Source organism: Ranitomeya variabilis, chromosome 4, assembly GCF_051348905.1.
Source record: "Ranitomeya variabilis isolate aRanVar5 chromosome 4, aRanVar5.hap1, whole genome shotgun sequence".
Classification (NCBI taxonomy): Eukaryota; Metazoa; Chordata; class Amphibia; order Anura; family Dendrobatidae; genus Ranitomeya; species Ranitomeya variabilis.
The window spans coordinates 452,015,550-452,028,453 of NC_135235.1; positions in this window are offsets into that span (position 1 = coordinate 452,015,550).

Here is a 12,904-nt window from a genome sequence, read left to right on the forward strand (position 1 = left end):
CATAGTTGTGGTCTACCTATGATGTGAACTACAGGCCTCTCATCTTTTTAAGTGGGAGAACTTCACAATTGGTGGCTGACTAAATACTTTTTTCCCCACTGATTTTACTGAACAGGCACATGAATTGCCGGCTTTTCTTCTACCTATCTATTTATCTATCTATCTATCTATCTATCTATCTATCTATCTATCTATCTATCTATCTATCTATCATCTATCTATCTATCATATATACTGTATGTCACCAGCTTTAGTAGTCCACATGCAACAACGTTTTTCACCGCTACTGGGTGATTCCAGAATTCGCGGCAGACTGTGCCCGTCGCTGATTGGTCGAGGCAACCTTTATGACATCATCGTCGCCATGGCAACCATTATGACATCTACGTCGATACTGTGCCCGTCGCTGATTGGTCGAGGCCTGGCGGTCGAGGGCTGGCTAATAGCCACTAGAATTCCGGTTCCACCGGAAAGGAGTGTTTGTGTGCTTCTCTGTGTGCGTGACCACTGACTGCCATCAGCTCCGCAGTTAGCTGTGTTCCTCTGTGACGCTAACAGGGCACAGCGTGTTCTTTTCAGTGTGACTCAGTGAAGTAATTGAGTTCACTCATACCGCCATATAGTGCAGTCATCTTCAAGCAGCAGGTTCTCTCCTGCACGGTGGACCCCGGGCTCCGAACGCACCAATTATAACATCTATATTAACTCGGTGCGTTCCGCCAGTCCTTACATAATACTAGTGCCAGTGTCTGACTAGAAAATGGCGGATGATCAGCATCTACAGCGGTACATCCAGCAGCTGGAGGGTAGGTGTTATGGACCTGGTGGTTAGGAGCACCTGGAATGACCTGATGAGTAAACTCAGAAAACGGAACTAGCTCTGGGGAAGTGGGAACTCTGCTGACCGCAAACTCTACTCCTATCGCACACACTAGAAATAGCCGTGGAGCGTACCTAACTCTCCCTAGACGCCTCTTCACAGCCTAAGAGCTAACTACCCCTAAAGATAGAAATAGAAGCCTAACCTTGCCTCAGAGAAATACCCCAAAGGTAAAGGCAGCCCCCCACATATATTGACTGTGAGTTTAAGATGAAAGTCACAAACACAGGAATGAAACAGGTTTTAGCATAGGAGGCCAGACTTACTAAATAGCCAGAGGCTAGAAAAGAATACTATGCGGTCAGCATAAAAAAACTACAAAACCACGCAGAGTATGCAAAAAGACCCCTGCACCAACTCACGGTGTGGAGGTGCAACACTGCACCCCAGAGCTTCCAGCTAGCAAGGATACATCATGATAGCAAACTGGACTAGAATTTAGCAGAGCTAAGAAATATATTCAGGCAGCAGTAACAACAAATGAACTAGCAGGGACTTAGCTTCTGCTGGAGTAGACAGGTCCTCAGAGAAGTCCAAGAGAGATCTGAACCAATTCTGATACATTGACAGCTGGCATCAGGTAACGATCTGAGTGGAGTTAAATAGGGAAGCAGCATAGCAACATAACGAGAGCAACTGACAAAGCCAACCTAGTGATCAGCAGTTCCGCTCGAAGCCACCAGAGGGAGCCCAAGAGCTAAACTAACCAAAGTACCATTCATGACCACAGGGAGTCCGAGAACGGAATTCACAACAGGTAGGTTGGCGGCTCTTGAGCGCACAACCTCAGATGTGGATGTTACAGCAGTCGCTGTTCAGGCTGCTAGTGTAGCTGCAGCCAGTTTGTCCTCTGCCACCCCTGTTCCGACTTTATCCCATCTCCCGCTACCAGACAAGTTTGCTGGTGACAGTAAGCTATGTCGGGGATTCGTGAGCCAGTGCACCATACATCTAGAGCATCTGGCTGCACGTTTTCGTACGGAACGGGATAAGGTGGGAGTTATCTTATCCCTTTTGTTGGGAAGGGCTTTGGAGTGGACAACGCCACTATGGGAGCATGATGATCAGAGTGCAGAGTGCTCCTTGCTTCCTGGACACTTTGAAGCAGGTCTTTTTAGGACCTCGTGTCACCCATGATAAGGCGCTCCAACTGTTGGCAATTACACAGGGTTCGTTCATGGTCAGCCAGTTCGCCGTCCAATTCCGGACTCTGGCATCAGAGCTGGAGTGGCCAGAGAAAGTCCTTATTCCGGTGTTCTGGAAAGGACTGGCAGACCATGTGAAGGACGCCTTGGCCACCAGGGAGATTCCTGCCACACTGGAGGAGCTCATTGCAATCTCTACCCGCATCGACCTCCGTTTTAACGAGCGGAGGTTAGAGCGGACCCAGTGTAGGCAGAGGTTCCGGTTGGCTCCTACCTTCGCCAGCCCTCTGGAATCTCCTGTTCAGGTGTCCGACGCCCATGAGGCCATGGATGCTTCTCGAGCGGGACCTAAGTCCCGGGCCGCTCGAGTACCCGTGGTTTGTAATATTTGCCAACAGTTAGGACATTATGCCAATAGCGGTCGGTAAACGATCACTTCTAGTAACCATTGGAGGAGGTTCACTAGACACAGCGGCATTTTCCTCTAAGTTGTCCTTTAAAGGGACAATCTCTTAAGGCTCGTCCACTCTAACAGTTGAGCTTTGTGTGGACTCTGGATCAGAGGGGAATTTCATGTCCTCTGCCTTCGCTCAGCGCCATGCAATACCCCTGGTGATGCTGGCCAAACCGGTGACTGTTCGAGTGGTAAATGGGTCAACACTGCCCTCACAAATCACACATCAGACCATCCATTTCTCATTATCTATGTCCCCTTCCCATCAGGAGATTATCGCCCTTCTTGTCATTCCCGAGGGAACAGACGAGATTCTGCTAGGAATACCTTGGCTCTGTTTCCACTCCCCACATATTGAGTGGACCACAGGGAGGATATTGGGTTGGAGTGAATCTTGTAAGGGCAGATGTGTGAGGGAGTCCGTTTAGGTGTCCACTACATAGATACCCGCAGATCTTTCTTCCCTTCCCAAGTGCTATTGGTCCTATGCAGACGTGTTCTCCAAGAAGGCTGCGGAGACCCTTCCGCCTCACCACCCATATGACTGTCCTATTGACCTCATGCCTGCAGCTGAACCTCCTTGGGGATGGGTCTATCCCCTCTCTTTCCCGGAGATGTAGGCTATGTCCCAATATATCCAGGAGAATTTGGCAAGGGGGTTTATTAGGAAGTCAGTGTCACCTGCAGGGGCGGGGTTCTTCTTCGTGCAGAAGAAGAACGAAGAACTACGTCCATGCATAGATTACAGGGGTCTTAACGCCATCACCATTAAGAATAAGTACCGTTGCCCCTGATATCTGAGCTCTTCGATAGGCTACAGGAAGCAAGGGTATTTACCAAATTAGATCTGCGGGGTGCTTATAACCTGATTCGCATTTGTGAGGGGGACGAATGGAAGATGGCGTTTAATACCAGGGATGGGCACTATGAGTATCTGGTGATGCCCTTCGGGCTCTGTAATGCCCCAGCCGTTTTCCAAGACTTTGTGAATGACATCTTCTGGGATATGCTCTCCACCTCGGTCGTAGTCTATCTGGATGATATACTCATCTACTCTCCAGATATTGACTCCCACTGGAGAGAGGTTCGCAAGGTCTTCGACCTCTTACGGGCAAACTCTCTTTATGCCAAGTTGGAGAAATGTGTGTTTGAGCAGGAGTCCTTGCTTTTTCTTGGTTATATCATCTCCGCCCAGGGATTGGCTATGGATCCTGCCAAACTACAGGCTGTGATGGACTGGCAGGAACCTCATTCTCTCAAAGCGGTGCCGCATTTTATGGGGTTCATTAATTATTACCGTCAGTTCATTCCGCATTTCTCAACTTTGGAAGCTCCCTTGATAGCCCTCACCAAGAAGGGAGCAAATCCCAAATTGTGGTCAGAGGCAGTCTCCAAGGCCTTCCTCTCTATTAAATCTCATTTTGCTAGCGCTCCCATCCTTCATTGCCCCACTGTAGATAAGCCGTTCATAATGGAGGTGGATTCCTCATCTGTTGGTGCTGGTGCAGTCCTCTTCCTAAAGGATGCTCAAGGTCGGAAGCATCCCTGCTTCTTCTTTTCCAAGATCTTCACACCAGCAGAGAGGAATTATTCCATTGGGGACAGGGAGTTGCTAGCTATGAAGTTGGCTTTCTCTGAGTGGAGCCACCTCCTGGAAGGGGCTCGCTTTCCCTTCCAGTCTTCACCGACCACAAAAATTTGGTGTACTTACAAACAGCTCAGCGGCTAAATTCTCACCAGGCCAGATGGTCCTTATTCTTCTCCCAGTTCCATTTCACCCTCCATTATCTCTCTGGGGAGAAGAACATACATGCTGATGCTCTCTGTCACTCCGTTACGTCTTCTGAGGAGGAGGAAGAGGAGCCTTGGCTTATTGTTCCTTCTGAGAGCCTGAGAACCGTGGCTCTGGTTTCGCTAGTGTCGGTGCCCCGGGCAAGACTTTTGTACATACTAATTTGTGACCAGAGGTTCTCTCTTGGGCTTATTCATCCAGGGTGGGTGGATATTTTGGGACCAAGAGGACATCTGAGCTGTTGGCGAGGGTGTACTGGTGGCCGCACATGGCCCGTGACATCAGAGACTATGTTCGGGCGTGTGTCTCCTGCGCCAAAAATAAGTCTCCTCGTCAACGGCCGGCTGGGTTACATTATCCTCTGCCGGTGGCAGACAGGCCCTGGGAGATGGTCAGGATGGACTTTGTGGTGGGCTTACCCAAGTCTCGTGGTTGCACCATCATTTGGGTAATCACCGACCATTTTTTTGTAAATGGTGCACCTGGTGCCACTTCCACAGTTACCTTCTGCACGGGCCTTGGCAGCGTTGTTTATAAGACACATTTTCCGCCTACACGGTATGCTGGACCAAGTTGTCAGTGACCGGGGTCCCCAGTTTGCGTCTTGGTTCTGGAGAGAGCTTTGTCGTTTACTCAGCACTGAGTTAAATCTCTCTTCTGCATATCATCCCAAGATGAATGGATTGGTAGAGAGGACCAATCAGACCTTGGTCACATATTTGTGACATTTCGTTTCTGCCAGGCAGGATGACTGGGCATCCTTGCTACCATGGGCGGAGTTTGAGCTTAACAACGCCACTGGTCAGACTCCATTCCTCCTAAATTATAGTCAGCATCCGCGGGTTCTTGTGCCTATGCCCGTGTCTTCCGCCGACTCCAGGGTGGCAGACTGGGCTGTGGAGGCACGGGACATTTGGGACCACACTCAGGATGCCATCCGGGCCTCCAAGGAGAGAATGAGGTCCTCTGCTGATGCACATCGGCGCCCCGCTCTGACCATTGCTCCTGGCGACTTAGTGTGGCTCTCTGTAACATCAGGCTGTGAGTTAAGTCCACTAAGGCTGCTTTCACACTAGCGTTGGTACGGGGCCGTCACGCTGCGTCGGCCCGACGCATACTGTGCAAAAAATGACCGACGTGGGCAGCGGAAGCAGTCTTATGATGCTTCCGCTGCTCCATTGCAAGGTCCGGGGGGGAGGGGGCGGAGTTTCGGCTGCGCATGCGCGGTCGAAAATGGCAGTCTCGACGCACAAAAAACGTTACATGTAACTTTTTTGTGGCGGCGGTGCGCCAAAACACGGCGCAACTGTCACACCACAGTTGCAACGTGTGGCACTGCGTCGCAATGCGTCGCTAATAAAAGTCTATGGAGAAAAAACGCATCCTGCGGGCAACTTTGCAGGATGCGTTTTTTATTCACAACGATGCATTGCGACATGCAGTGCACGACACTAGTGTGAAAGTAGCCTAAGTTTGCTCCTCGATACCTTTCAAGGTCCTCGAACAGGTTAAACCTGTGGTCTACCGTTTTGCCCGTCCTCCACGCCTAGGTATAACCGACAACTTTCATGTGTCCCTCTTAAAGCCCATACACATGTAGCGCCCCCACTGCCGCAGGGCCGAGGGGTACCCATTACCGGGCCTCTGAGTCTCTGTTCTGGGGTTGTCATGGTGGCTAGACCCGGCCCGTGACCTTGCTGAGGGGCATACAATGAAGGTGGAGGTATGGTGATGATGTTATGATGTGGTGCAGGTCGCAGTAAATAACGAGGACACCAGGTTGCAGTCTCTTTACCTCTTTACTGAAGGCTTCAGGATCCTCAGTCCGGAATACGGTTAACCAGGCTGCGCAAGTCCGGCCGGTCCGATGGCACCTCCAGAGTTCCCTTTGCAGGTGGAAATCTGTGCCTACCTTCTAGCGCTTGTGTGTTGTGGTCCTCCCCTGCTGTGCTTACGGGATAGTCCCCACAACTGTTGTGTCTGTTTCTGAAGTTCCCTCACAACTCGATTATGATGTTCTGCTTCGTCCCCCAGTTGATATGGCTAGGACGCACCCGTATGACGGGTAGGCTCGGAGGTCTTCCGGGACCCTAGAGTCGCCCCTCTCCAAATGTTGCCCCCTATGTCTTCTTAGGTGATTTGAGTGAGACAGCCTGCCTATAACTGACTGTCCTGCCGTAGGTTTGAAGTAAGGCCTGGAGCTCAGTACTTCCTCGGCGTTCCGGCCACCGGCTACGTGCCTCAGTAGGATGTTGCCTCGTCTTACAACACGACTCCTACTGGTGTTTCTCCTTGTTGCGTTGGTCTCGTTTCTCACTCAGCACAATAAACCTCGCTTCTTGTCCTTTCTTGGGGTACCGCCGCGATGAAGTGCAGGCGCGGTCGCGTAATGTTCTCTCTGTTCGCTAGGCCTCTGTCAGGATCCCACCCCTGACAGGGACCCCCCTGAATCTTCCCCTGCAACACCCTCTGCCACAGGATGTTGCCTGGTTCCAACCCAGTCAGCTTCTCACTAACTTCCTATCCAACCCCCAGTTTTACCAGATTGTGAGGAGTGGCCTAATACATAGCACCCTTATCTCCCCCTGGAGGCCAGACTGTGAAGTGTATTGGTGTCTGTGATACCTGGTCAGGTGAACTCCTTCAGTGCCATCAGATGTACCATAGCCCCCCTTAGCGGCGGAGCATCAGTACTGCAACGACCAGGACTCTGGGGCGTTGCACACATGTCCCAGTTTTCCGAGTCATCTGCTGGGACATCGGGTTCGTCTTCGGATGATTACGAGGTGAACGCTATTTTGGAGTGCAAGGTGGTACGTGGGAAAAAGTTTTACTTGGTGGACTGGAAGGGTTATGGCCAAGAGGACAGGTCCTGGGAGCTTGTTGAGAATATTCAAGCTCCGCTGCTCATTGCTGCCTTCGAGTGTAGCGAGGCCCAAGAAGGGGGGTAATGTTAGGGGTCAAGGGACATATAGCTACATCCAAGGTCGCCTCCCTCCCTTTGATGCGAGCTCCAGCGATGAGCCCACAACTTTCCCGGCACATGTCAGCTGATGAAGTTGGCTGACATGTGCCCCTAACATATGTGCATGGAATCGTGACCACCCATGGCTGTTAACATGTTAAATGCCGCTGTCAAGTTCCGACAGCGGCATTTAACACGCCGGCTCTGGAAGCATGTCATAAACCCCACCCACTGGCACCCGTGTTACATGACCGGGGTTTGCCGATTGGTTGGAATGACAAGCCAGGGTCTGCAGGAGACACCTGTGGTTGTCATCGCCAAACTGCCGAAGTGCCACTAGCACTCATAGCAGATGAGCATATTTACTTCACACAGCAGGGCTGGGTGTAGCGTGATCAGAATATCACGGCTTCTAGTCTCCCATACAGACTATTGAAGGCAGTGAAAAAAAGGAAGTTTTTAAAAATGTAAAAGAAACTGACAAAAAGAGAAAAGTTTAAATCACCCCTGTTTTGCCCCATTCAAAACAAAGCAATTAAAATAAATTAAAAAATACACATATTTGGTATCACCACGCTCAGAGTCGCCAGATCTATCAATAAATGAAAAGAACAAATCCGAGCTGTAAACGTAACGCGAAAAAAAATCAAAACACGAGAATTAGGTTTTTTGATTGCTGCCACGTTGCATTAAAATGCAATAACAGACAATCAATAGACTGTATCTACACCAAATGGTATCAATAAAAATGTCATCTTGGTGCACAAAAAATAAGCCCTCATCCAGCCCCAGATCATGAAAAATGGAGCCGCCACAAATCTCGGAATACGGCAACATTTTTTTTTTTTTCAAACTTTGGATTTTTTTTCACCACTTAAATAAAAAAGAATCTATACTAGTGTTGAGCATTCCGATACTGCAAGTATCGGGTATCGGCCGATACTTGCTGTATCGGAATTTCCGATACCGAGATCCGATACTTTTGTGGTATCGGGTATCGGGTATCGCAACAACATTAATGTAATAATGTGTAAAAAAGAGAATTAAAATAAAAAATATTGCTATACTCACCTGTCCGACGCAGCCGGGACCTCAGCGAGGGAACCGGCAGCGTTGTTTGTTTAAATTTCGCGCTTTTACTTGGTTACGTGAAGTCCCGGCTTGTGATTGGTCAGGGCGGCCATGTTGCCGGGACGCGGACCAATCACAGCAAGCCGTGACGAAATTACGTCACGGCTTGCTGTGATTGGTCCGCGTCCCGGCAACATGGCCGCCATTAACCAATCACAAGCCGTGACGTCACGGGAGGCTGGACATGCGCGTATTTTGAAAAGCGCGCGTGTCCAGCCTCCAGTGACGTCCCGGCAACATGGCCGCCATTAACCAATCACAAGCCGGGACGTCACTGGAGGCTGGACACGCGCGCTTTTCAAAATACGCGCATGTCCAGCCTCCCGTGACGTCACGGCTTGTGATTGGTTAATGGCGGCCATGTTGCCGGGACGCGGACCAATCACAGCAAGCCGTGACGTAATTTCGTCACGGCTTGCTGTGATTGGTCCGCGTCCCGGCAACATGGCCGCCATTAACCAATCACAAGCCGTGACGTCACGGGAGGCTGGACATGCGCGTATTTTGAAAAGCGCGCGTGTCCAGCCTCCAGTGACGTCCCGGCAACATGGCCGCCATTAACCAATCACAAGCCGGGACGTCACTGGAGGCTGGACACGCGCGCTTTTCAAAATACGCGCATGTCCAGCCTCCCGTGACGTCACGGCTTGTGATTGGTTAATGGCGGCCATGTTGCCGGGACGCGGACCAATCACAGCAAGCCGTGATGTAATTTCGTCACGGCTTGCTGTGATTGGTCCGCGTCCCGGCAACATGGCCGCCCTGACCAATCACAAGCCGGGACCTCACGTAACCAAGTAAAAGCGCGAATTTTAAACAAACAACGCTGCCGGTTCCCTCGCTGAGGTCCCGGCTGCGTCGGACAGGTGAGTATAGCGATATTTTTTATTTTAATTCTTTCTTTTACACATTAATATGGTTCCCAGGGCCTGAAGGAGAGTTTCCTCTCCTTCAGACCCTGGGAACCATCAGGAATACCGTCCGATACCTGAGTCCCATTGACTTGTATTGGTATCGGGTATCGGTATCGGATTGGATCCGATACTTTGCCGGTATCGGCCGATACTTTCCGATACCGATACTTTCAAGTATCGGACGGTATCGCTCAACACTAATCTATACATGTTTGGTATCTTCGAACTCATAATGACCTGAAGAATCGTAATTAGTGTTGAGCATTCCGATACCGCAAGTATCGGGTATCGGCCGATATTTGCTGTATCGGAATTCCGATACCGAGATCCGATACTTTTGTGGTATCGGGTATCGGTATCGAAACAACATTAATGTGTAAAATAAAGAATTAAAATAAAAAATATTGCTATACTCACCTCTCCGACGCAGCCTGCACCTTACCGAGGGAACCGGCAGCGTTGTTTGCTTAAAATTCGCGCTTTAACTTCCTTACGCGAAGTCCCGGCTTGTGATTGGTCGCGCGCCGCCCATGTGGCCGGGACGCAACCAATCACAGCAAGCCGTGACGTAATTTCAGGTCCTTCAGGATTTTAAAATTACGTTCCGGCGTTGTGATTGGTTGCGTCGCGGTCACATGGGCGACGCAACCAATCACAAGCCGTGACGTCACGGGAGGCAGGAGACGCGCGCATTTTAAAATGCGCGCGTGTCCAGCCTCCCGTGACGTCACGGCTTGTGATTGGTTGCGTCGCCCATGTGACCGCGACGCAACCAATCACAGCAAGCCGTGACGTAATTTCAGGTCCTTCAGGATTTTAAAATTACGTTCCGGCGTTGTGATTGGTTGCGTCGCGGTCACATGGGCGACGCAACCAATCACAAGCCGTGACGTCACGGGAGGCAGGAGACGCGCGCAAATGCGCGCGTCTCCTGCCTCCCGTGACGTCACGGCTTGTGATTGGTTGCGTCGCCCATGTGACCGCGACGCAACCAATCACAACGCCGGAACGTAATTTTAAAATCCTGAAGGACCTGAAATTACGTCACGGCTTGCTGTGATTGGTTGCGTCCCGGCCACATGGGCGGCGCGCGACCAATCACAAGCCGGGACTTCGCGTAAGGAAGTTAAAGCGCGAATTTTAAGCAAACAACGCTGCCGGTTCCCTCGGTAAGGTGCAGGCTGCGTCGGAGAGGTGAGTATAGTGCAGCGCCCCAGAGTCCTGGTCGTTGCAGTACTGTGGCTCCGCCACTATGGGGAGCCATGGTGCGTCCGATGGCACTGAAGGAGTTCATCTGATCAGGTATCACAGACACCAATATGTTTCACAGCAGGGCCTCCGGGGGGAGCTAAGGGTTCTATTCATTAGGCCACTCCCCACCATAGTGGGTAAACTGGGGGTCAGGCAGGAAGTTAGATCAGAAAGCTGACTGGATTGGACGAAGCAACACTCAGTGGCAGAGGGTGTTGTGGAGGAAGAGACAGTAGGGTCTCTGCCAGGGGTGGGATCCTGGCAGAGGCTTGGCATTGGAAAGAACGTAACGGGACCGTGCCTGCTCAGAATAGCGGCGGTGCCCTAAGAAAGGACTAGAAGCGAGATAGATTGTGCTGAGTGAGAAACGAGATCAAGCAATAGGAGAATTCCAGTAGGGGTCGTGCTGTAAGACCGAAGCAACACCCTGCTGAGGCGCACTACCGGTGGCCGGAACGCCGAGGGAGTATTATAACATTCAGCTTTAAGCAATACTCTAAACAGCGACAGGACAGTCAGTTTAAGGCGGGCTGTCTAACACATATCACCTATGAAGTCTTGGGAGGCAATTGCGGGAGAGGGGCGTATCTAGGGTCCCGGAAGAACTCCAGGCCTATCCGACAAACGGGTGCCGTTCCAACTGTAACATCAGGAAGGGACGGAAGATTAGAAGAACATCATTTAATCGAGTTGTGAGGGAACTTAAGAAACAGACACAACAGTTGTGGGGTACTTTCCGTAAGCACAGCAGGGGAGGACTACAACACATAGCGCTAAGAAGGAAGGCACCGATTTCCACCTGTGAAGTGAACTCTGGAGGTGCCATTGGACCGGCCGGACTTGCGCAGCCTGGTGAGCCGTACTCTGGACTGAGGACTCAGAGATCTCCAGTAAAGAGGTAAAGAGACTGCAACCTGGTGTCCTCGTTATTTACCGCGACCTGCACCCCACAACTGCACCGTTACAACACCACTTATTGCACCGGACGTCCCCCACTGACAGACAGGGCCACGGACCGGGTCTAGCCACCGTGACAACCCCAGGACTGAGACCTAGAGGCCCGGCTCCGGGTACCCCTCGGCCCTGCGGCGGTGTGGGGGCGCTTCAAATCTTGGCGTCACGAACAGGATCTACTTAAGCCTGAAGAATCAGGTCATGTGTGCCTAGAGACTGTGATTTGTTGTGCTTGGACTGTACTTTATTAAGAGGACTGTGTGTTGTGCCATTTGCCGCCAAAATCCGCCGCCATTGTAGCGCTGAGGAGAGCGCAGGAAGAGAAGAGGGGCGTGAAGGGGGCGTAGGCAAGCTGGAGAGCGCGAACAGCAATGGCCGCCCAGTCTAAGTATTTCTGTGTCCTGAGGACGTGCCCGTCAACAGCCGAGGTCCGCCTCCTGATCCTGGTCGGAGGGTGGAGACCATGGGGACGGGGCCGCCCACGAAAGAGACCGCGGGAAGAAGACATTGGAGAGGACTCGGAGATAAAGATGGCGACACCAGAAGCACCGCATGGGGATGGTCGAACTCCGAGAGAGGCTGGACAGCCCGGTGTGGCTCAGGATACGCCGCCGCTGCGGGAGCTGACCCTCACGGAGCCAACGATGGGCCGACCCCCCAGGCCGCCGTCGGAAGAGTGCGTGGCCGCAGCCAAGGCCCGGCGGATCGCTGCTCGCCTGGAGGCCGATGCTCGAGTGACTGCTCGGCTGGGCCGGCCCACGGAGGTCTGCTTGTCTCCAGTGTCCCTTGATCCTCTCAACCCGGTCGCGGCTGGAAGTGCGCCGCTGACACCAGGCTTGAAGCTCCTGCCTGAAGCCGAACACCTGCGGCACATGATGGCTGCATGGCGAGCCCGGCCACAACCGGTACCCCAGGTAGACTTGCTCACTGTTGCGGAGCCCCCCTTGTCCCACTGGGGTGTAGTGGTCTCCTTTAACCCCCAATATGGACGCGGGGTCATCCAGGAGATTGGGGAGCCGCTGCAAATCCACGTGGAACGGGAAGAAGTGGAGCCCTGCAGCGGAAGGTTTCTCCGCGACCTGGAGCCAGGTGATGCGGTGACGTACACCCGATGGAGGAGGGCTACGGGAGAAGCTGGCTGGGTGGCGCGAGGTGTTCAGCGGTGCATCGCCCTCCAGGCTGCTGCTGAAGCACCGGAAGAAGGTGATCCCAAGGGAAAAGCAGCGGAGCCTGGCCCCGCGGAACCACAAGAAGCCCGACCTCGCCGTGCCCCGGAGGAACGTGTGCGCCTGCCAGTAAGAAGGGCCTCCCGGTGAGGGATTTTATCATTGCTGGGACCGGAACGGCGTCCTGGCTCACCAGTGCGATCTGTTGGCCTGGTGAGGCCGGATAGGAGACCACCTTCCGCTTCACCACAG